The 21,177-nt window shown below is 38.5% G+C and overlaps 1 pseudogene; it reads left to right on the forward strand.

The window, feature by feature from the left end:
- Positions 1–18,087: 18,087 nt before the first annotated feature.
- LOC148161734 (PIH1 domain-containing protein 2 pseudogene) lies at positions 18,088–19,140 on the forward strand (annotated as a pseudogene).
- The last annotated feature ends 2,037 nt before the right edge of the window (positions 19,141–21,177 follow it).

The raw sequence follows: 21,177 nt of genomic DNA on the forward strand, positions 1-21,177 counted from the left end.
TGTGAGATAAACTATTGCATCTATTAAAAGTACATTTTATCTCTTTTTTAAATAGTTATTTATTTATTTGAGAGAGAGAGAATGAGTGGGGAGGGGCAGAGGGAGAGAGAATCTCAAGCAGATTCCCCGCTGAGCTCAGAGCCCAAGGCAGGGCTCAATCTCATGACCCTGAGATCATGACTTGAGATGAAACCAAAGGTTGGATATTCAATGGACTGCGCCACCCAGGTGTCCCTATAAGTACATTTTCTTTATTTAAAAAAAATTAAAAATTTATTTGACAGCGAGAGAGGGAACACAAGCAGGGGGAGTGGGAGAGGGAGAAGCAGACTTCCCGCTGAGCAGGGAGCCTGATGTGGGCCTCGATCCCAGGACCCTGGGACCATGACCTGAGCTGAAGACAGATGCTTAACAACTGAGCCACCCAGGCATCCCTATAAGTACATTTTCACATGAAATTATTTTATGCCCCTTTGGAAAAAAAAAAAAGAAAAAGTGCAGGTCAAGTGATTTTATGTAAGGTGTTAAATGCAGATTCCCTTCTTCCTCAGAAGGAAGAAGCGAAATGACTGCAAGGACCTTGAAAGTCAAGGAAAATTTAGGCCAAAACCAAGAATGCAACAAAAGAAGAATTAACAGAAGCAAAGAAGACACAATGAAAAGGAAATTCTTTGAAAAGGGAAGGAAAAAAAATGATAGTTTAGGTCATTGGAGATTTAATTGACTCCTCAAAGTCAGAAGAACAAAGCAGTCTGAAGACCTTTTACAACAGTCTTATTGAGATTTTACCCCAGGCATTAACATATCTCCCTAATTACGCTAGGCAACTTTCAGACAGGCTACTGTTAAACCCTGCACTTTTTGAGAAAAATAATTGGATAATGGCTTGAAAACAATTAGGAGGATCATTGGATAAGAGATTCTGTATTATTTACCTGTGAGACCATGGTAAGTCTATTTCAGAAGTTAAAGCCCAGTTATAAATAATTATGAAAAATAACTTTCCTGAAGATGTAGCACTCTTCTTGATTGGTGAACTAGAATTACGATTCTATGTATCTCTGGATAATTTACTATGCATGAATAATGTTAAATAACTCTTTGACCTTTAAAACTTTAGGTGTACAACAGCTGCATATACAGTCGACCTCGGCCCTTATCAACACTTAAAATGCAAGACTGAATGGGTCATGAGACCTCACGTGATCACCCCTGAGTTTCAGGTAGCTCCCAACAACAGAAATAATCAAGAGAATGTCTTGGATAAACCTAGCTTCTGTTGAAGATTATCAAAATTATAGGACAAAATAGATTTTGAAGTTAAGATTTCTAATTTGGAGCATCTACACCGATGAAAAAAATTTTTGATGAAATTTTTAAAGTAGTGACCACAGCCCACTACATTTTAGGCTCAGGAGCAGGACATAGTTGTATCCACATGCAGGCATTGATCTAAGGGGGACTGACTGGTTTAATTAGGTTAATGGAGCAGTTCTTCAAATAAGCACTCTATTTCTGAATTCTGAAGAATTTCTGTATCTCCCAGTCAGTTATGCTTGTTTCTCAATTTTATTGGTAGTGTGAATTTTAAGACTTGACCCTCCTACTTCCAAAAAAGATTAGATTTCATTTTTTTCTACGTGTTTATTAGGTGTTAAAGATAGAGGAGAACTTATCAGAGGATAGTTCAAAATGTCCAACCTGTTCTGTTTTGTTTTTATTTTTTAATTGTTATGTTAATCACCATACATTACATCATTAGTTTTTGATGTAGTGTTCCATGATTCATTGTTTGTGCATAACACCCAGTGCTCCACGCAGAATGTGCCCTCTTTAATACCCATCACCAGGCTAATCCATCCCCCCACCCCCCTCCACTCTAGAAACCTCAGTTAGTTTTTCAGAGTCCATCCTCTCTCATGGTTCGTCTCCCCCTCTGACGTACTCCCCTTCATTCTTCCCCTCCTGCTATTTCTTCTTTTTTTTTCTTAACATATATTGCATTATTTGTTTCAGAAGTACAGATCTGTGATTCAGCAGTCTTGTACAATTCACAGCGCTCACCATAGCACATACCCTCCCCAGTATCTATCACCCAGGCCCCCCATCCCTCCCACCCCCACCACTCCAGCAATCCTCAGTTTCTTTCCTGAGGTTAAAAATTCCTTATATCAGTGAGGTCATATGATACATGTCTTTCTCTGATTGACTTATTTCACTCAGCATAACACCCTCCAGTTCCATCCATGTCATTGCAAATGGCAAGATCTCATTCCTTTTTATGGTTGCATAATATTCCATTGGGTATATATACCACTTCTTCTTTATCCATTCATCTGTCGATGGACATCTTGGCTCTTTCCACAGTTTGGCTATTGTGGACATTGCTGCTATACACATCGGGGTGCATGTACCCCTTCGGATTCCTACATTTGTATCTTTGTGGTAAATATCCAGTAGTGCAATCGCTGGATCGTATGGTAGCTCTATTTTCAACTGTTTGAGGAACCTCCATACTGTTTTCCAGAGGGGTTACACAAGCTTGCCTTCCCACCAACAGTGTAGGAGGGTTCCCCTTTCTCCACATCCCCGCCAACATCTGCCATTTCCTGACTTGTTAATTTTAGCCATTCTGACGGGTGTGAGGTGGTATCTCATTGAGGTTTTGATTTGGATTTCCCTCATACCGAACAATGTGGAACACTTTTTCATGTGTCTGTTGGCCATTTGGATGTCTTCTTTGGAAAAATGTCTGTTCATGTCTTCTGCCCATTTCTTGATTGGATTATTTGTTTTTTGGGTGTTGAGTTTGATCAGTTCTTTTTTTTTTTTTTAAAGATTTTATTTATTTATTTGACATAGAGAGAGAGAGAGACAGAGTGAGCACAAGCAGGGCGAGTGGCAGGCAGAGGCAGAGGGAGAAGCAGGCTCCCCACAGAGAAGGGGAAGCCCGATGTGAGACTTGATCCCAGGACGCCGGGATCATGACCTGAGCCGAAGGCAGTCGCTTAACCAACTGAGCCACCCAGGCGCCCGAGTTTGATCAGTTCTTTATAGCTTTTGGATACTAGCCCTTTATCTGATATGTCATTTGCAAATATTTTCTCCCATTCTGTCGGTTGTCTTTTGGTTTTGTGGACTGTTTCTTTTGCTGTGCAAAAGCTTTTTATCTTGATGAAATCCCAATAGTTCATTTTTGCCCTTGCTTCCCTTGCCTTTGGTGATGTTTCTAGGAAGAAATTGCTGCAGCTGAGGTCGAAGAGGTTGCTGTCTGTGTTCTCCTTTGGGATTTTGATGGACTCCTGTCTCACGTTTAGGTCTTTCAACCATTTGGAGTCTATTTTTGTGTGTGGTGTAAGGAAATGGTCCAGTTTCATTCTTTTGCATGTCGCTGACAAATTTTCCCAATACCATTTGTTGAAGAGACTGTCTTTATTCCATTGGACATTCTTTCCTGTTTTGTCAAAGATGAGTTGACCATAGAGTTGAGGGTCCATTTCTGGGCTCTCTATTCTGTTCCATTAATCTATGTGTCTGTTTTTGTGCCAGTACCATACCATCTTGATGATGACAGCTTTGTAATAGTGCTGGAAGTCCGGAATTGTGATGCCGCCAGCTTTGCTTTTCTTTTTCAATGTTCCCCTGGCTATTCAGGGTCTCTTCTGGTTCCATACAAATTTTAGGATTATTTGTTCCATTTCTTTGAAAAAAGTGGATGGTATTTTGATGGGGATTGCATTGAATGTGTAGATTGCTCTAGGTAGCATTGACATCTTCACAATATTGGTTCTCCCAATCTATGAGCATGGAACGTTTTTCCATTTCTTTGTGTCTTCTTCAATTTATTTCATGAGTATAGTTTTCTGAGTACAGATCCTTTGCCTCTTTGGTTAAATTTATTCCTAGGTATCTTATGGTTTTGGGTGCCATTGTAAATGGGATCGACTCCTTGATTTGTCTCTCTTCTGTCTTGTTGTTTGTGTATAGGAATGCCACTGATTTCTGTGCATTGATTTTATATCCTGCCACTTGACTGAATTCCTGTATGAGTTCTAGCAGTTTTGGGGTGGAGTCTTTTGGGTTTTCCACATAAAGTATCATATCATCTGCAAAGAGTGAGAGTTTGACTTCTTCTTGCTGATTTGGATGTCTTTGATTTCTTTTTGTTGTCTGATTGCTGTGGCTAGGACTTCTAATACTATGTTGAATAGCAGTGGTGATAGTGGACATCCCTGCCACGTTAATGACCTTAGGGGGAAAGCACTCAGCTTCCCCATTGAGGATGATATTCGCTGTAGGGTTTTCATAGATGGCTTTTATGATATTGAGGTAGGTACACTCTATCCCTATACTCTGAAGAGTTTTGATCGAGAAAGAATGCTGTACTTTGTCAAATGCTTTTTCTGCATCTATTGAGAGGATCATATGATTCTTGTTCTTCTTTTGTTAATGTATTGTATCACGTTGAATGATTTGCGGATGTTGAACCAACCTTGCAGCCCAGGGATAAATCCCACTTGGTCATGGTGAATAATCCTTTTAATGTACTGTTGGATCCTATTGGCTAGTATTTTGGTGAGAATTTTTGCATCCATGTTCATCAAGGGTATTGGTCTGTAATTCTCCTTTTTGATGGGGTCTTTGCCTGGATTTGGGGTCAAGGTAATGGTGGCCTCATACAATGAGTTTGGAAGTTTTCCTTCCATTTCTATTTTTTGGAACATTTTCAGGAGAATAGGTATTAATTCTTCTTTAAATGTCTGATAGAATTCCCCTGGGAAGCCATCTGGCCCTGGGCATTTGTTTCTTGGGAGATTTTTGATGACTGCTTCAATTTCCTTAGTGGTTATAGGTCTGTTCAGGTTTTCTATTTTTTCCTGGTTCAATTCTGGTAGTTGATACGTCTCTAGGAATGCACCCATTTCTTCCAGGTTATCTAATTTGCTGGCATAGAGTTGCTCATAATATGTTCTTATAATTGTTTGTATTTCTTTGGTGTTGGTTGTGATCTCTCTTCTTTCATTCATGATTTTGTTGATTTGGGTCATTTCTCTTTTCTTCTTGATAAGTCTGGCCAGGGGTTTTTCAATCTTGTGAATTCTTTCAAAGAACCAGCTCCTAGTTTCGTTGTTCTGTTCTACTGTTCTTTTGGTTTCTATTTCATTGATTTCTGCTCTGATCTTTATGATTTCTCTTCTCCTGCTGGGTTTAGGCTTTCTTTGCTATACTTTCTCTAGCTCCTTTAGGTGTAGAGTTAAGTTGTGTATTTGAGACCTTTCTTGTTTCTTGAGAAAGGCTTGTATTGCTATATACTTTCCTCTCAGGACTGCCTTTGCTGTATCCCAAAGATTTTGAACAGTTGTGTTTTCATTTTCATTGGTTTCCATGAATTTGTTTAATTCTTCTTTAATTTCCTGGTTGACCCATTCATTCTTTCGTAGGATGCTCTTTAGCCTCCATGTATTTGAGTTCTTTCCGACTTTCCTCTTGTGATTGAGTTCTAGTTTCAAAGCATTGTGGTCTGAAAATATGCAGGGAATAATCCCAATCTCTTGGTATCAGTGGAGACCTGATTTGTGACCTAGGATATGATCAATTCTGGAGAATGTTCCATGGGTACTAGAGAAGAAAGTGTATTTTTGTTTTGGGATGGAATGTTCTGAATATGTCTGTGAATTCCATTTCGTCCAGTGTTTCATTTAAAGTCTTTATTTCCTTGTTGATCTTTTGCTGAGATGATCTGTCCATTTCAGTCATAGGGTCTTAAAGTCCCCCACTATTATTGTATTGTTGTCAATGTGTTTCTTTGCTTTTGTTATTAATTGCCTTATATAATTGACTGCTCCCATGTTTGGGGCATAGATATTTACAATTGTTAGATCTTCTTGTTGGATAGACCCTTTAAGTAAGATATAGTGTCCTTCTTCATCTCTTATTACAGTCTTTGTTTTAAAATCTAATTTGTCTGATATAAGGCTTGCCACCCCAGCTTTCTTTTGGTGTCCATTAGCACGGTAAATGGTTTTCCACCCCCTCACTTTCAATGTGGGGGTGTCTTTGCGTCTAAAATGAGTCTCTTGCAGACATCATATTGATGGTTCTTGTTTTTTAATCCAATCTGATAGCCTGTGTCTTTTGACTGGGGCATTTAGCCCATTTATATTCAGGTTAACTATTGAAAGATACGAATTCAGTGCCATTGTATTGCCTGTAAGGTGACTGTTACTGTATATTGTCTGTGTTCCTTTCTGATCTATGCTGCTTTTAGGCTCTCTCTTTGCTTAGAGGACCCCTTTCAATATTTCTTGTAGGGCTGCTTTTGTGTTTGCAAATTCCTTTAGTTTTTGTTTGTCCTGGAAGCTTTTTCTCTCTCCTTCTATTTTCAATGACAGCCTAGCTGGATATTGTATTCTTGGCTGCATATTTTTCTCGTTTAGTGCTCTCAAGATATCATGCCAGTCCTTTCTGGCCTGCCAGGTCTCTGTGGATAGGTCTGTTGCCAATCTAATGTTTCTACCCTTGTAGGTTACATATCTCTTCTCCCGAGCTGCTTTCAGGATTTTCTCTTTGTCTCTGAGACTTGTAAGTTTTACTATTAGATGTCGGGGTGTTCACCTATTTTTATTGATTTTGAGAGGCGTTCTCTGTGCGTCCTGGATTTTGATGCCTCTTTCCTTCCCCACATTAGGGAAGTTCTCTGCTATAATTTGCTCCAATATACCTTCTGCCCCTCTCTCTCTTTCTTCTTCTTCTGGCATCCCAATTATTCTAATGTTGTTTCATCTTATTGTATCGCTTGTCTCTCGAATTCTGCCCTCGTGATCCTGTAGTTGTTTCTCTCTTTTTCTCAGCCTCTTTATTTTCCATCATTTGGTCTTCTATATCGCTGATTCTCTCTTTTGCCTCATTTAGCCTAGCAGTTAGTGCCCCCATTTGATTGCACCTCATTAATAGCCTTTTTGATTTCGACTTAGTTAGATTTTAGTTCTTTTATTTCTCCAGAAAGGGTTTCTCTTCCACGCTTTTTTCAAGCCCAGCTAGTATCTTTAAAGTCATGATTCTGAACTCTAGGTCCGACATTGTACTAATGTCCGTATTTAGTAGGTCCCTGGCAGACGGTACTACCTCTTGTTCTTTTTGCTGAGGTGACTTTTTTTGTCTTGTCATTTTGTCCTTCCAGTAAGTGGTCGCTTCTCTGTTCAGAGAGTTGTTGCTACTCTCTTCTTCTATCTTCTCTTGAGTTCGTAGGTGTTCACAATGGTTTGATCCCTATTCAGCTGAATTCCTGAGACCAGACGATATCCAGGTCTCCTACTCCTCCGCCATCTTGCTCCGCCCCCAACCATGTTCTTAATAAATGTTTTCTGGAGATCTCTCTTAGTAGAAAGAAATACGTCTCAGTGGTTCTGTTCGTATCCTAAGTGTTTTTGAAACTACTGTATAGTATTATTGTTTTCCTTCACGTTAGGGTATTTTCACAGGATATCCCTATCCCTGCAAAGGAGTTCTGGTTATAGATGCGTATGTTTATTTTCACTTTACAGGAGAAAAGCCAAGAATCAGTAGTCAATTAACTTTTGACTAGTGTGCAGTATTTAGCTCAGGACCATAATTTTAGAAATAAACCATGATCCATGTTTTGAGGCTCACGATAGGCCAGATACTGTTCAAAGCACTGTAGACGTAATGTCTAATTTTATTCTGGAATGAATCCTAGAAGGCAGTTTCATGGACTTCATTTCCAGTTATGGAAACTGAGGTTTAAACAGTGCAATGACTTGTTCAGGGACCTGGGACTCAAGTGATGAGCTGAGATTTTCATTCAGGTCAGTTTTACTCCCTGTTTCTCCTGCTGTCTGTAGGTCCCTAGGAGTATTTGCTGGAATGACCTCCTAGTAACAATTGCTGGGAATCCTTGTTTTCTCCATGTCTCTTTCTTTATAAAGGTCTCCCCATTGTTTAAATGGATCTCTTCTTACATAGAAACATGGAAAGAGAAAAACACTCTGTAAAGATTTAGTCTTATGGTATATTCTACAGCAGGGTGAGATAACAAATAAACAGAAAAAATGTCTATTATAAATGGCGTTATTGGGGATGTGTGTGTGTATATATATATATATATATATATATATATATATATATATGCTGGCCGTCAGACAACTGGGGGGCTAGGGCTTCCAATCCCCGATGTAGTTGAAAATCTGCATATTAATTTGCCTCCTATTAACTTAACTACTAAGAGCCTACTGTTGACCAGGAGCCTTACTGATAACACGAACAGTTGATTAACACATATTTTGTATGTTATATGCATTATATAGTGTATTCTTACAGTAAACTAAGATAGGGAGAAAAGTGTTATTGAGAAAATCATAAGGAAGGGAAAATACTTTTACAGTGCTGTACTGTTAAAAAATCCGCATTTAAGTGGACCCCGTGGTGTTCAACGGTCAACTGTACACACACATGTATATAGCGGCATCCATATAACTCTTACACTATTACATGAAAGCGTGTGATTATTCCTACATTCTCCCTAACTTTAAGGTATAAATGTGATTGTGAGTTTCTTCTCAGAAGGAATGCCCTTCTCCCCTAACTGATACATAGATATGTGACCATAGATTATTCTGATGTGGATCACCAAACTAAATCTTATAAACCATTGTAGAGAAATTTAGGGTGCTAGAATAGCATTTAATAACCAGTTATTGCCACAGGACACTAACACAGGGCTAGAATCTGCCTCTGCTGCCTAAGCACACTTGGACATAGCGCAGGGACAGGGAATCCCGGCCTTTGAATTCATTCATCTCACCTTGGAGACAAGTAACAGGAAGCCCCGAACCATTTATGCACCTAGTCACAAAGCACGGTGTAAATCTAACTTATGAAAAACTACCTTGGAGGGTTATGTGGTGTGCATTTCCATGTTGTAAATTTTTTCCCTGTTTTTGTGCGCATGTGACATTTATTTTATTTCTATGTGAGAGAAGCGCACCGGGCGTACTTCTGCATCATTTTCTGTACCTGAGTCTCTCTTTATGGTTGCCCCTCTCCTGTTGCATTTTCCCTCTGACTCTATTACACTTTTTCCCCCACCACCCCAATTTCTAATTCTTTCTGTTGTTAGTTTTCTGCTTCCTTTAGCCATAATATAAAATGAAATTGTAAAGGTAACTCTGAGTTGCTTTTGAGCTCTTCCTGTGATATGACAGCAAAAACTAATTTGCTTTTATTTCTGTAGCTTTTCGTTGATTCTTTTTATGGACCAGATGCCCATTAAAACATAGAATGGGGCAGAAGTCCACATCTTGTGCCTTTCTGTGACTGTTTTGAACTGAATCCATGAAATCAATGTATGACAATCAGCAGTTTAGAAGTTGGATTCCATCAGTTTATTCTAATGGAGTTTGTCTTGTGTTTTAAATTGAATCAGAGCTCTTTGTTGCTCTAACACGAAGTAGCAGTATGTTCATAATAGGAGATTTTTCTTATGTCTTATGTATACCAATATAAATCTTCTCATAGGCTGGTCACAATTCTTAAATATTCTGTTTGACCCATAATCCATCTGCTTAAGTCTCATACATACCATTAACCCACCAATATTTGAGACAATGAATTGATTGCAGATTTCAGGATGTATTCCTCCTGTCACTGTTAATGCTAATAGATCTGCATTTCGACCTGTCTTGTAGCACCATTTCACTGGAAAGAAAATTAATTTTTAGTGACCTAATCCTTCATTTTCTTTATGTCTGATTTTCACTTGATTTAGAAAAGATAATGTTTGGGTGAGCACATTGTTATCTACAACTTAGTCTTTTTCAAAGCAGCATTTCTAACCCATCTGCTAAGCCATTGTTTGCATTAGTTTGGTGTCGACTCTGAGAAGTGTCTATTTTATTTCCTTGATTTCTAGGGATAATACAGACTCATCTTACCAACACTGCCCTCAGTGACACTGACCAAGGTTCTCAGGTGGTCATTAGCCACAGTCCCCTCCCAGTAGAAAGGGTGGGACTGCAAAAAAGCTCATCCTAGCTACATCTTTATGTGCAATTACATCTCCTGCACTTTGTAACTGAAGATGAAAGATAATCATCATACGTAACTACTGATGGCCTCTGATGGAGCTATTATGGATGATTGTTCTCTTCTTTATTTTTTTTTTTATTTTTACAGTGAACAAAGAAAAAGATGCAGCTAATATATAGCTATTTTTAAAAAGAGGCTAATGTGACGTAGATAAAGAGGAATTTAAAACAGCTAGTTGATGAGACTCTAAAGGATGTGATTTGTCATAGACATAATATGTTCCTCAAATATTTATAAAGGCTTAATAATAGGTGTGCTCTACATATTTCATTCCCTTCAACCCCCCAAAATCTAGGTAATATTCATTAGTTTAAATAGTTAATAATTTAGTAGGCTTAAATAAACTAAGATGATATTTCAGGACTATTCAGTGAGACCAGGTTTTATAAATGATGCAAGCAAAGCATCTATTTTCATTTATTATGAATATAAACATAGGAATTCTATTTACCGAATGGTCTCGTGAGAGACCATTCAATTTCATTTTCAAATCTGTCCTCATTTTTAAGCCTATTCTCATTTTAAAATCTGTCCTTAAATAGTGTAACCATTTGTATGTGTATATATAGGCAGAAACATACACATTTATATACATACACACATAATTGGAACTAAATAGGTAAATATTATGTAAGTAGGTTTGTAAGCTTCTGTGCTAAGCTCTAGGAACTAATCAAGATAAGATGGCACTTTACTATGCCATTACTTACATAACAAAGCTACCCTGTTCCATGTATATCAAGCAGATAATCACCTTGGAATTTTGCTGTTCGGTAAATAAATATTTTAGGGAGAAATTTAGAAACCCTGTTGGACTGTATTTATTCAGCACACATTCTAATGATACCCAGCATTTTGAAAATGGGGATTTATGGCTTGTGGAACATTTGTGGTGCAGTGAAAATCCATAAATTGCGATTAACACAACAAAGCTGGAATATGCAGGAAGTTGTGATTTCACTATCCTTCTGCTGAGCGGCTTACAAGTGTGGTGGTGGGGTGTCTGGTATTCTAGTCCTAGCTGCATATTTTATTTCCATGCAGTGGTTACGTCTCATTCAGTGAAGTGACAGATACATCTGCTAGACATCTCTTTCAGTGGGTGAGGAACATTGCTTGCTTTAGAGAGCACTTACTAAGGACAGTAATTTGCACTGACTTGAAAAGCAGGGGTTAGATGTCTTCCGTGTATAAGCTATTCCCAAGTTGTGAGATAAATCACTTTATAATCTGTACTGGTTCTTCCAGTCCAATGGCTGGGAAATTACTAATCAAATATAGCTGTTCAAAGAGCTTGACTTGATATCATATAGTTGACCTTAGCACAGAGAATGTTTTGCTGGAAAAATTGTAAACTCCACTGAAATATGTCCCAGTCTTTCCCTGGGTGTTTTGCACTATTTCCACTGATTTTACTGATCTTGGTCATCTTATGAGTATTTTTGGAATGGAAGAGACTTCTCAGTATGAGGTGTTAGGCTTTACATGTTTGACAACACAGAATGGCTCATTTTGACATAATCATGGTAATTTCTGGGTGCTGGTTTTAAAAAGTCAGACGTACTTGGTTTTCCCTTTTTTGATTTTTCTTATATTACTGTAACTTAGATGAGACAGTCCCTTCATTTGAGTACTTTATCACATATTGATGTCAAAGTCTCTGTCTCTCTTTCTGGCTCTTTCCATGCATAGATATAATAAAGGCACAGATACACAGACAGAGATGTTTACAGATATTGTGAGGGGCGTATGTGTGCATATACACATACAATAAAGCTTGACCTAATGGTGTTGCAATATCTACCTGTTCCCTCTCCTAATATGCTCATAATATTTCCACCGTGGCTAAAGAAGGGGGAACAGGAAACAAAGAGGTCACCACAATGGGGGCACTTGCTGTCTGGAAAGCATTCCCGGAGGGCATAGAACAGAAGGGTTCAAAGACCAAACCAAGAAGATGGGATTGCCGAGACGATCACATCAATGTAAACGTGCAGTGCGAAGTAGGAGGAAGAAAGTGGTAGGTAACATACTTAGGATGGGGTGCCAGAGGAGGGGGGCAGCTTGTGATCAAGTAAGGTAGACCTGTTGGCCTTTGGTGGGAAACTCGTCCAGGTGGCCAGACACCTGCTAGTCTGGTATTTATATAATTCAGTGTACTATCAGTGTTTTAATGCAGTGATACAAAATAGTAGGGAATGTACTAGTAGAATATGTGTATTATATTTCTGCATATAACTACAAGTACACAAGTCAATGAGAGAAACCATTCTATATATTTTCTAGGAATACCTATTTGCTGCTTTTCTTATTAATGTTGTGTGTTTCAGACATGCAGAAATAGGCCCCAGAGCCTTAAGAAATAGTTTTGAAGGAAACTTAAAATAGAAACAATCACAACTACTATTCTTCTCCCCAGTGAACCAGGAAGGCCTGCCATTTTTTTTTCTTAATTTCAGGATGGAAAACTTTGTATAGGATCCCAGATGTTCTGAAAGTAGATAATTAGAGAACCAGTGATTTAGTCTGAAGAAAATAATAATAGGACAACTAAATAACTATTTTAAGGCTATAAGTGGACATTATATGGAAGATGGAATCTAGTGATACTTAATTTACTGGAGTTGCTATTTTTACCCCTCGAGGTCTGACTGGTGACTAATTCTTGGGGGAGGAGGAGGAAGAGGTTTAAGAGCACTTTAACTGGATATTTCTTATTTGTATAGATAATTGATTTTCTCATTTTTATCATTCTCTTGTATTATGTTTAGGACATCTACAAAATATATAAAATGGTTTCAAATGATTTGTTGGATGCCAGAAAATGATTAATTCATTTTTCTTTGTTTAGGATAAAATTTGACACCTATTAATTAAAAAATTATCAAAACAGATGTGCTTCTTGTTATTCTTTGCAGCATCCTCTGAGCCTCTCTGGAGGTTAGAAATTCTATGATGATTTCACTTGCCTCAGTTCTCTCTCTCAAAACCTCATAATCAATCCGTTCTCATAGCCACACAGATAAAATCCAATTCCCTAAGAAACTATATGACTTTCTTTTTTATTATTTTATTTTTAATTGTGGTAAAAAAAAAACCCACATAACCTAAAATTTACCTTCCTAGCCATTTTAAGTGTACAGTTCTGTATTGACTAGGATTTTCACACTGTTCTGTAACTGATCTCTAAAACTTCTTCAAAAGTCCCTTACAAAACTGCAACCCCAAAGCAGGTAGACAACTTCCCGTTTCCTCTTTCCCCAGCCCCTGACAGCCACCACTCTGTGAGACTTTCTTCCTCTGACTCCTGTCTCTGCTTTTTGGATTTTCTCTAACTCATCTCAAAACCTGCCGTTCAGGCACACAAAACTTCCCATTCCCCATTCAGGCTCCAGTTTTAAGACCTTCATCCGCATTCTTTCCCCAGCCATTGTATGGTTAACTTCTGACTCAACTTTCAGATACAGACTTACAAGACTCTCCCAGAATGGGAGATGTACACCTACTATGTGCTCCTATATGCACCCTTCATTTCCAGCTATCACAACAATTAGCTTAAAACTTTTTTTTTTTATAGAATGTGAGTGCTTCAAGAGTCAAACCAATAGCTACATAAAGAAGAACATTTAGTCCAGCCTATCATTTTATTCTTGGCACCATAGCACACACTAAATAAATAATTGTTGACTGGATAAGTGGGTCAGTGTTCAAAATACCTTTGAGTATTTGAATATTCTTTTGTCACCTACTGGCTGTGTGCCCTTGGATACATAAAGATGATGATGTTGATGATATTAATTACAACATTAATGACAGCAAGCAGCCCTGGCTGTCACTGACACAACACTTCCTATGTATGAGGCACTTTTTAAACCTTTACATGCATTAACTCATTTACTCTTCCTAATAACCCTATTCATGAGGTACTATGATTAAGCCTGTTGACAGATAAGTAGAGAGGACAGGAATGCAGAGTGATTTGTTCAAGGTTACTTAGCTCCAAAGAACAGAATTGTTCCTGGAATCAGACCCTTTGAATCTGAACTCATGTTCAGAAATATCACTGCTTTCTGGGGTGGACCTCTGTTTCTTTATTTATAATAAGGGTTATTGTAACTATTTCAAAATTGGGTGATGAGCATTAAGTGTTCTAATCTATGCGAGCGGCTTAGCACAGGGCCTGATTTGTAATGAAAGTTTAAGAAATAACAGCATTTATTGTTGTAATATATGTCAAGTGCCTTGTTTGGTGCTTATAAGCCTGTAGGCTTTCAATAAACGCGAGCTGCCTCTTCTCTCTTTCTCCTTAATTAGAGCAAGTCAGAGGCAACTACTGGTGCCGAGGGGTTAGGTCAGGAGCATACTGCAGTGGCCACCAAGATGAAGGGTAATAACTTGTACAAGCTGGGGAAGAAGAGCACAAGTTTCAGAAAACAGCCTCCTGTAACTATGCGCTCATGCTTTGCTGGGATTGTGATAAAAACATCTGCCACTTGAATAATATTTCTAATTTTGAAAGCATGTTCAATTTCTCATGTCATTTTTATCTCATGGTTGGCCTTGGGAGAAAAGACATAATATCCCAATTCCCATGTTACAAAGAATCCTCAGTGACTTACCAAAGATAAGAGTAGTTTGGGTACAAAGAAGAACTAGAAATTGTTGTTAATGTCAAAAGGTAATTCATCCTCAAACCGGGATGTTTTTGAGAGTGGAAGAGGAAAGGTAACGGTTAAGTTAGGAGAACAGACATAAACTGGGTCTGTCCAGGGTCCGGGAGGACGTATGGGACCCCTTTCTTCTGCTCAGCAGATTCTCCCTTCTCTTTTTCACCTTTTCTCTTGCCCCACAAGCATCACACTGACTTAAAATATTCTTCTTCCTTGATCCAGAGAATGAGTTCTCCTTCTCAGGGTGTCCATAGTTCCATTTGCTATATACACAACGTTCCACATTGTGAAAATCAAACATTATCTATTTGAAAAGAATGAGAAATTGACCCTGATGCAATGACTACACACACACCTATGTGTGTACGTGTGTGCATGCGTGTGGGTGTGTTTGAGATAAAGGATGAGAGGCTAGCATACTTGGCTTGGTTTGCTTCTACGATGGAACTTCCCTTTTGCTCTATTGAACCTCCTTTTTTATCAGTTACGTTGAATCATGTATTAATTTCCTTATAATGCCATAACAAAGTGCCATAAACTAGATGTCTTAAAAGAACAGACATATATTGTCTTACAATGCTGAAAGCTAGAAGTCCAAAATCAAGTTGTTTGTGGGGGTTGGTATTTTCACAGGCTTTTGAGGGAGAAACTCCTCAATCTCTGTCCTAGCCTCTGGTGACACCCATGCTTACCTTGCCTTGCAGATAAGACACATCACTTCAGTCTTCCCTGTCTTCACATGTCATCTCCTGTGTGTCTGTGTCTTTACAATGGTCATCTACAGTCATATTGAATTAGGGACCCATCCTGCTCCAGTATTGTCCTCATCTTGATCTTATGTTTGCAATGGTCCTACTTCCAAATCAGGTCACAATCTGAAGGACTAGGGGTTAGAAATTCAACTTTTTTTTTTTTTTGTGGCAGGGGGCCATTATAACAATTAGTAAGAACAACCAAAACCAATCATATATGGAAGAATTTGCCAGTGTTGCAGCCTGTATCAGTCTCTCTTTTGCGATAATCTGTGTCTTAGGAAAGCAAGAAAATATAAGAACTAGTTGTGTCTGCTGAAGATATAACCTCATAGTGACCGTCCCTGTTCATTACCTGGTGACAGGATACAATTTTATAGACAAGAATGATAAACAGAGTTACTACAAAATTAGTGTTTTGCCTAAATTATTTTCTTCACCTGTTGTGTTTAAAAGATATGAAAATTATTTTCCTTTTAAAATTAACAAAATTATATTAGTGCTCTATTGATAAATGTATTTATTTACATAATGTCTTAGTCGTGAATAGTTGTTGATTGAAATGGGAAATAGTTTGGTATTTTAATAGAATTATAGATTATTACAAGATAGATCGTTTACACTCCCGAATGTTGAGAATGACAAAGAAGTTATTACTCTAACCTGCTCTGGCTTTACATAAACTACAGAACATGGTGGTATCTGGATAGCTTCCACATTCCCTGCAGGACACAGCTGGGGGAAAGAGGCAATAGGGCCGAGCAAAAGGCACTCTGGGAAGAGTGACAGATCCTCTGGGAAGAGATCAGCAATCCCAAGCAATGAAGTCTCAAAGAGAGGGGCAAAAGTTAAAGCCACTGAAGGTAGCTCATTGAGGCACCAAACAAAGAGGATGGATGGAGGTGCTGAGCAGGCAGGACGGAGAAAGCACAGGTAGAGTGTTGGCTGATGGCTTCTGTGAATGTGGAAGGGCTGGGATTAGCACCTAGTGTGGCAGGCAGTCCCCAGGACTAGTTGGAGTGTATGGGTCTGGACTCACGAGAACCAGGTTCATGTGCAAGACCTCAGAAGCACGCATTGCCCCCTTTCCTCTACCCACTTCTACCAAGATAAAGGGGCATCCTTAAAAGACCATTGCAAATAAGTGTCCTGACCTTGCAGCTTGCTATATCTTCTGAACCCACTGACTCTTTGGCATCCGACGGAGTCTCTTACAAAACCCACAAGCATCCTTCGTGCCTCTGCTTGGAGACTTCCATGGTTCCCCACCAGGCAACTGACATTGTTCCTCTCTGATAAAATTCAGTTTTTCAGAGTTCAGCCTGCATCTTTACAGATCTCCTACTCTCCTTACTGTTCAAATAGACTTTCACTAGTACCTGTGGAGGGAATGAAATCCAGAATGTGAAGCTGTCCATATGTTGCTCCTCGTCTCCTCCGAATTGCTCTTTCTCCCCAATGAAGGCTCTGTATGATGGTGATGTTCCTTCTGTCCACCAGCCTCTGACCCTTTCTCTCACGGCGACAACCTCCACGGAATGTCTTCCTTCCCTATAGCTGATACAGACGCGCTCGTACATTCTTACATGGGCTTGCTGCTTTCCTATCTTCCTGAGTTTATCTGGAGGGGCTGCACCCTTGCTCATGGTGCCTCATCACAACCCTGCTCCTGGTTCAAAGCACAGACTGCATCCGGTGTCTCCTCAAAGCCTGTGTAGGGCAAAGCTTTTGTGTGAAGGTAAGTCTTCAGTCCAGAGTCACGTTTGCATCTGATGTTTTCCTCTACAGAGTAATTTTGAGTGAATATTTATCCTGAGGGACAACTGGAAGTGAACACACATGTCAGTTTGTAGCCTTTCATATGAAACTTATGCTAACAAGGCAACAAAGAATTCATGAGACTCATTGTGAAGATTTGTGTGACCAGCATATCGGATATCATTACAACAAAATCAGGTCCGTACACCTTTGATGGGGACCAAACGATTCATTTTGCTGTGCGCCCAGGCTTCTGTCCTTGTTTACTGTGCGCAAAGAGGAAGTGCAGATCTTCTCTCTGAGGTTAATTGTTGCTTTCACAGCTCACTCACCCTCTTCCCTTGCACCCTGTAGGATTGTCTCTGACCTAAGACGTTCTTGTGAAAATCGATATCCATGGCTTATGAGAGACAGGAATAATTCAAATGATGACGGATCCTTGGAGGTGGGCAGTATGGTTAAGCATGTGTGTTTTAAGATGACAGTTGTGAAGATAGAAAAGCTCTGTCTGGCCTTCCTGGGCTCCCAGTTACTTTACATTAAAATGTGGTGTGTCCATCATGATTTATCTACTTCTTTCTGTTTTACATGCATTTTTGTTTTTATGCTTTTTACACAGTGACATTAAACAAATTTAATATTTTGTTATGATCGATTCAAGTGCAAGTCCACACTCTGCATCTTTGCTCCTCAAAGTACAGTCTCGACCAGCAACGTTGCATCACCAGAGAAGCTTTGAAAACCTGCAGATTTCAGATCAGGAGACCAAGAGAAGGGACTTCAGAGGCCTATTTACCTCAATCATGGAGTCTTCCTGAAAGGGGCTGCTCACTGAAGTTAACTCAGTTCTGGAACCTCCAAGATGATCTAGCTGGAAGCAGCCCTGAGAGCTCTAAGGAGTTCCTTCAAGAGCCACTGGAAGAGGGGAGACAGTTCAGTGTGCCCTAGAACCATTAGCTCTGTCTGCACGCCAGGATCCTGAAAATGAAAGAAAACAAAACTTTTTTTATCAAGCTTTGTCAGTGGAAAAGAACAGTTAACCATTCCCCCAGCTCCCCAGTCAACCACTCATCCAGTACCTCTAAGTACTGGCCAACCAGAAGATATGTCTGAGACATCAGAATTGTACATGTTTGTTGATGTCACCTACAATGCTGGTGTTCTCCAGGTGGAGAAAAGCGCCATGCACAGAAAGATCAGTTAATATGGATGGCCATGAAATGCGTTGAGGACAACTTAATGAACTTATTACTATTACTACTATTATTATTACTCTCACAATATTACTAAATTTAGAATAAAAAGGAAACACTCAAAGGATGAAACAAAATCTGACCAGAGCCCAAACTGACCCCATGGGTTTAAGAGAGAAAACAAGAGAAGACCTGACCCTTGAGCAGATCAGAAGCAGTACGGTGAGCAATCCAGGTCCCTTTCCTCAGCTTTTTTTTGCCAAGAGACCAAGTTTCAAGCAAAACAAGGTATCTGGCGGGAGACATTTCCACCACCAAGACCCAGGTGGAGATGAAGAGACCAGCCTATGAACTAAAGATTGTGGCTGATCAGAATGAGAAACCTCTGAAAATTGAAATAGAAGTTAAATCACCTGGTAGTAATTCAGTATGTCTCTGTGACCTTAGTGTTTCTGAAGATGATTTATTGATCGAGGTCTCTGAGAAGTACAGATTACATCTGAATCTTCCAGAATCTGTGCATACTGAAATGACTACAGCAAAATTATCAAAGAGAAAGCTACATTAATCATCACAGTGCCACTGGTGGAAGTCAAGAGCATCATCTGCTTTGGGTTTTCAGTGCTAACGGCAGATGAATTACAGGACCTTCATGATGGGTGAAGAGGCAGTGGTTTATCTTAAATACCAGTTTTGTATTTTGTAAGAGTTCTTTTTTACCCAATGATGTTTTCTCATCAACTGTTTATCTTTTTTTTTTTTAAACTCACTCTTTCTCCTTCTCAAACTTGATGTGAAGCAGAATCTACTAAAAACAGTATCGCCATGATACACTTTTTTTTGAAGGTCTTCCTAACGGTCTTAAAGTAACAAATATGATTTGGGAAATTCTGTTTGTTTTCAGGTAACATGGGAGGATTCTTGGCTTACTGGTTGAAAAAAAATTTTTTTTTGTCTAGGAAATTTTTACATCAGGAAATAAAAATAAAGATTTTTATTTTTATTTTTTAAAAATTATATTTACTGTATTTATTTAAAATAAATAAAATATTTTAAATAATTTATTTATTTCGTTTATTTAAAAAGAAGAAAGCAGAGTTCAGGTGCAGCCCTGAAGTACTACATCAAAGTTGTAATTCATAAGAAGCTTTTTCTTGATGTTTTCTATGCACATTAAAGTTTGAGCACTGTTCTGCATCTCTATGAAATATACTCTTCTTAGATGTGAATTAGTGTTTGGTTTTAAACATTGCCATTGTTTTTGGGAACGTAGAGCCCCCAGAAAAATAATTTAACATTTTACACACACAAAAATGTCTTCTAGCTTCCACCTGGCAGATAGAGATTTTACTTTGGGGTCACACAGATGAAATATTACAAAGAAACATTAGACGTGATGTCTTTGGTTACCTGAAAAGCAAGATTTCATTAGACACTCTGTGTTTAATAGAACTAAATATTATTGAAAGTAGTTTTTTTTCCTCAGTAGTCACCCATTTTTCCTTACTTGTAACATCTATATTTTATGTAGAAATCTATAATATTGTCATAGAATTGTATATAAATAAAAATTGTGTCCAGGTGAATTTACGGGGTCTGATTTTTATTGCTCCTTAAGTAACAGGGCTCCTAGTTGTCCCGCACACGATTTTATATTCTGACGAATGCTACCAACTGCAACTTTGGGTTAGTCCTAAGTCTGTAGTAGACTGTAACTTTTCTCCTACATGTTTATACATGTGTGCAAACACACCTGCACTCAAGCATATTTGAAATTAATTTTGAGCAGCTCTAATAGTTTTGTCTATAATGAACTAACCTAAGTTCATTACAGGAGCTGTGGCATTTACAGAGATAAGTAGAGGACAGTTCCTGCTTTCTGGACATTTATAAATTAGTATGCAAAAATAAATTGAACAGAAATCACTTTGGTATGAAATGCAACAAAAGAGCCCCTGATTACTTTTGGACAGGGTAATCAAAAATACATTCTTTGATAAACTGGTATTTAATTGAACTTTGAAAGATACATGATAGTCTAACAGGTAGAAAAAAGGAAGAGCATTTTAACTGGGAAGCAACAGTAGGAACAAAGACAAGAAAACCAAAAATGATGAGCCATGGAGAGAAAAGGACAAATTCCCAGAAAAGTAAAGTGAAAGATGTTTTAAAAAATACCAAAAATTGAAGACCGAAGGCTCTACTTGCCACTATTCCATAGGTTGCACATCTTCTAGCCTTTCTAAGAGCTTAGTATATGAAGGCATCATTCTCATCAATACTGGCAGATGAAAATACTGCAGTGAATTTAGAAGACAAATGTGCAAAGACATTTCTTAAAATAGTTAACTACAAAATCACGTGGTCTCAGAACGAAAACATCATTGAGAGACCTCTTCCCCCACTTTCATACAAAGGACAGAAATCCTTTCTGGTCTCCTTTATGGTTTCCATTCCCGTTTTGCTTAAATTCATTTCATGACAGGTTTCTTCACTGAAATTTGGAAGATAACTTTTGGAAAGCTGTTTGTTTTCTTGAGTTGATTGGAAATCAGAGGAAAACCATTCAGGGATCTACTTGTCTGTCCATCCCCGAGTCCCAAATTAAGAAATTGGGAACACATTCTTTTCTTCTCCTTAGACCTGAAATGTATGTGTGTTGTATACTCTGTGTATAAATCAGTATAATAATTCTGAATA

The sequence above is a fragment of the Eumetopias jubatus genome, unplaced genomic scaffold, assembly GCF_037043125.1.
Source record: "Eumetopias jubatus isolate StellerSeaLion01/CBP00866 unplaced genomic scaffold, mEumJub1_p1.0 scaffold_79, whole genome shotgun sequence".
In the NCBI taxonomy this organism is placed as follows: Eukaryota; Metazoa; Chordata; class Mammalia; order Carnivora; family Otariidae; genus Eumetopias; species Eumetopias jubatus.